The sequence below is a fragment of the Cupressus sempervirens genome, chromosome 6, assembly GCF_028749045.1.
Source record: "Cupressus sempervirens isolate cs-2001-9-10 chromosome 6, ASM2874904v1, whole genome shotgun sequence".
Classification (NCBI taxonomy): Eukaryota; Viridiplantae; Streptophyta; class Pinopsida; order Cupressales; family Cupressaceae; genus Cupressus; species Cupressus sempervirens.
In genome coordinates, this window is record NC_143123.1 from 28,656,375 (window position 1) to 28,660,621 (window position 4,247).

General features: G+C 30.1%; 1 pseudogene across 1 annotated transcript; it reads left to right on the top strand.

Annotated features, from left to right (window-relative positions):
• Positions 1 to 824: 824 nt before the first annotated feature.
• LOC149550930 (putative glutathione S-transferase) lies at positions 825 to 3,540 on the top strand (annotated as a pseudogene). Its single transcript, XR_016353268.1, has 2 exons — positions 825 to 1,214; positions 3,047 to 3,540. The product of XR_016353268.1 is annotated as a putative glutathione S-transferase (transcript).
• The last annotated feature ends 707 nt before the right edge of the window (positions 3,541 to 4,247 follow it).

Below are 4,247 nucleotides of genomic sequence, written 5' to 3' on the forward strand. Positions count from 1 at the left end.
ATTGATCTTTGATAAAGCCTCATATTTCATGGAATGTTTGGGAAGAGATTTACTTGAAAAATCATATTATATATTTTTAATGAATATAAAGTATTTTTTGAATAAAAAAATAGAATCATTAATGTATATATACAAGAAATTTTTTAATATATTTTACAAAAATTATGTTTCATATATATTATTTTATTACCATTTTTTCACATTGTTAACCATTTATCTATTAAAAAGAATCTTTAAAATTTGAAGAATGATGATTGTAGACTTTATCTAAGATAAAATAAATTTAGTAGATCATACAAACATAAAATTTAGAAAATAATGCATATTATCATTATGGATAATTTAATGAATTGATCAAACATATGAATAATTTAATGTATATATGAAAAGATATAGCTTCAGAAATAACACAGTTAAAAGAAAGAAACCGAAACTAGAGGCAAAGAAAATAATTGTCAGATAAATGTGTTCCACATTACACGACATACTCAAGGTCAATATTTGGAGTGTAGCATACTAATGTAATTTCGGTCTCATTCCTTATGATGATTTTTGAGCCATTCAACTTCACCAATAGACCAAAACATAAGCTGAAAACCACTTCACTAAAACGGATCACTTCGTAGATGAAAGCAAATACCACGAAATCAAATCGCTGAAGGTATCACGTCGTAGATCTCCAACTTTGAAAGAATATCCGCAATTATATTATAATGGGTCCAATGACCATGGGAATCACGTTGTCAAAAAAGCTGAAAAAAGTCTTCCACTTTCCAATTTCTTCTGTACCAGATCAGTACTTCATAAGAACATGATTAGCTTTAAGCAGTAGTTATTAAGATGTGATGAGTAATATCGCCAGGCATTTGTGAATTGTGTTGAAGAAGAAGATGAAGAATGTGAAGCTGCTGAGTTCATGGGTGCGCTATTTTGGAATGCGAGTGCAGATTGCATTGGAAGAGAAAGGAATTCAATATTCATACCAGGAAGAAAATTTCTTTGACAAAACACAACTGCTTTTGAAAATGAATTCCATCTACAAGAAGGTGCCTGTTCTAATTATTCATGAGGAGCAGCCTGTGGTGGAGTCACTCATAATTCTTCAGTATATTGACGAGATCTGGCCATCCCCATCTGCCAACAAAAAATTTCTGCCATTACAACCCCATGATCGAGCCACTGCAAGGTTCTGGGCAGATTTTATAGATAAAAAGGTAGAGAGCTAGTAATATGAGATTTTAGATACATGAAATTTTCGGTAGCTTTTAGTTTTAATAATCTTATCATACTCTCATTTTGGATCATACTCTCATTTTAGATAATACTCTCATTTTTTTTTTCTTATTGTTCATCTGCTCATAGATCATAAATCATGAACTGAAAAACTGATAAATAAAAATGTTTACTACACAGATGTTAAAACCAGAAGCTACTAAGAATCAATATAGGATCTGTTATAAGTTTTAAATAATTCTACTCTTAATTCAGAATTGTCAGAAGACTCAAAGGAGTGGTTCAATCAGCCCATTTTCATAATTAATAACAAACACCTGGGCAGCTCACTTAAATGTGGGTTCAATTTTGAGATGTCTTAAAAATCACACTTAGATTCCGTTCCTAGGCTAAAAGTGTTAAATAGTATGTAATGTTTAAGGGTAACCTTCAATTTTTGATTTGTCTTATGTCAATCACAATCTGTTGCTTGTAGGTCTAGAGGTTATACGAAGTTAGGGTGTTCCTTGCACCCATATTTTCCTTATGTTTATGTTTGTTTCATACTGGTTATAACCTTTCATTTTGTTTATCTGGGTCAGAAGATGAATTCTGGTTACTAACATCTTCAGTAATTAATTTGTATTTTATTATTTTGAATATTAATATCTTTTCAAGTTTCTTTTCTATTTATATGATTAGGAAAAATAATAAGGACTTGTCAAGAGAACAATTGAAGTTAGTCTAGGATGAAGTATCTGATTCTGGTAACTAACATTTTTATTAATAATGCACTTTACTAGATTCTAAGTATTAATATCATTTTAAGTCTCTTTTTTATTCATATTATTATAAGAAATAGTAAGAGCCTGTCAAGAAAATTTCTTGGAATGGGTCTATTAAGAGGTACATAATTCTGATAACTAACACTTTCATTAATAAATGCATTTCACTATTACAAGTTTCTTTCCTAGTCATATGATTAGGAGAAATAGTGAGAATCTATTAGAAAAACTTTAAATTATGATACTTCTGATAACAATATTAGACTACTTATAGAAAATATGTACTATTTAACAACTTAAAATTAGTCTGTCATAAAATACCCAATTCTTATAACTAGCACTATTATTAATAAGTATTTTTAAAATTTCTTTCCTATTCATATAAGTAGAACAAATAGCAAGAACCTATCAAGGACACTTCTTACACTTAGCCTATCAAGAGATATCTCCAATGGAGCATTTAGAAATTTCTCCTACATGAGGAGAAAGGCAGAATGTCAAAGAACATATCATGGCCAACCCTATTTAATATGATTCCTTCTCATGGTAAGAGAAGAAGTGTAATGATGGCATTGAGAAATTGAAATGCCCCATGAGGCTAAGTTTCTGATTGATTAATGACAACCACTTTATTTAAGCTTGAAAACACTAAAAGTACAATATTTTTCTTTTGATAGAGGTCGTCTACAAACAAGTTTTAGGTACCCGATACTGACCCATGCGTGCCTGAAACCTCATTTGCTAAGAACCTAGGACTAAGGAGCATCCACGCTGTGAAATTTTTCTGGGGCATAATCCCTACCTCATCCCTTTTGATATCTTCAGCAAGACTTGATCCAAGTACAAGATTTTATTGTAAACAGTAAACAAGTGAGTTTATTCTATTGTCGTTGATTACAATATGATTCCGTACGTTTCCAACCTTTTATTATCAAATCTGAATTCATGTTTGAACTCTATCCTCTAAATTGCATTACCATAATATTTTGGAACTTTCTATATACCTCCATTCCTCTACCACCCTCATTAACTACCGGTATGGTTTTCAGTTTTATGATGCAGGATGTCGTATAGTAAGGGGAAATGGAATTCTCAGAAAGAAGCTGCAAATGATATGATTAAAGTTTTGGAAGTCTTTGAAAGCAGGCTTAGGGAAATGGGAAAGCCTTACTTTGGAGGAGAAGAGTTCGGGTTTGTGGATGTCGCTTTCATTCCGTTTTCCAGTTGGTTCCATGCATATCAACATGTGGGCCAGTTTGAGATTGGATTAGAAGAGAATTTTCCATGCATGGACAAATGGGTGAAAAGATGCATGGAGAGGGAAAGTGTGAAAAAGGTTCTTCCTCCCCCTCCCAAGGTTCTAGACTATATCCTTCACCTTCGCAAGAAATTAGGAATTGATTAGTACAGTATGTCTTTGTATAATCTTTTACTTAGTATTCAGAGGGTCATGATTGTAATTAGGGGGCAAATAAAGATTTTGACTAAGTGTGTTTTGTATAACGATGTACTTGTCTAATCCTAATTTAGTTCCTTTGTAGAATGGTGGGAGAATATAATAGTCTAAGATTGTAGTTTCTTCTATTTTAATTCAAATCTTGCATGTTCTATATATGGGACATTCAAATATATTGCAAAGAGTCAATAGACTTAAAAATTGTAAGTAAACTAAATAGGAGTTTAGAGGTGGTCATACAAAGAACGGACACCCACGATTAATGAAGATTATAAAAAAAATGACAAAATAATGAATTGTTTGTTGGATTTTGTATTTAAACAATTGAAAGTACTCAACTAAATTAAAAAATAATATTAAATCTAAAAAATTCAAGATAATAGAAAAAAAACATAAATAAAAAATGATCCATCTTTTATTTTTATATTGAGTATTTAATTGTAGAATTTACTTTATATATTCTCATAAAAATAAATAAAAAGAAATTATTCTTTAGGTTAACTTTATTTTTTAGCATTCGTATTGATTTTTACTATACAAGTATGCTTATACATTCAACATATACACTTGATAGCTATTAAAAATATATAATAATATAATCACAAAAAGTTTAATGCTATGAATATCTATTTCTTTTGCATCTTCTTAGTTCTTTTGAACAAATTCTTATATGTTAAAAATGATCACAAATAACATAATTAATCAAAATTATAAATAGGACTAAATTTGTTACACATATAGACACACACACACACACACACACACAAGTATATACACACGTTAAAAAACACAAA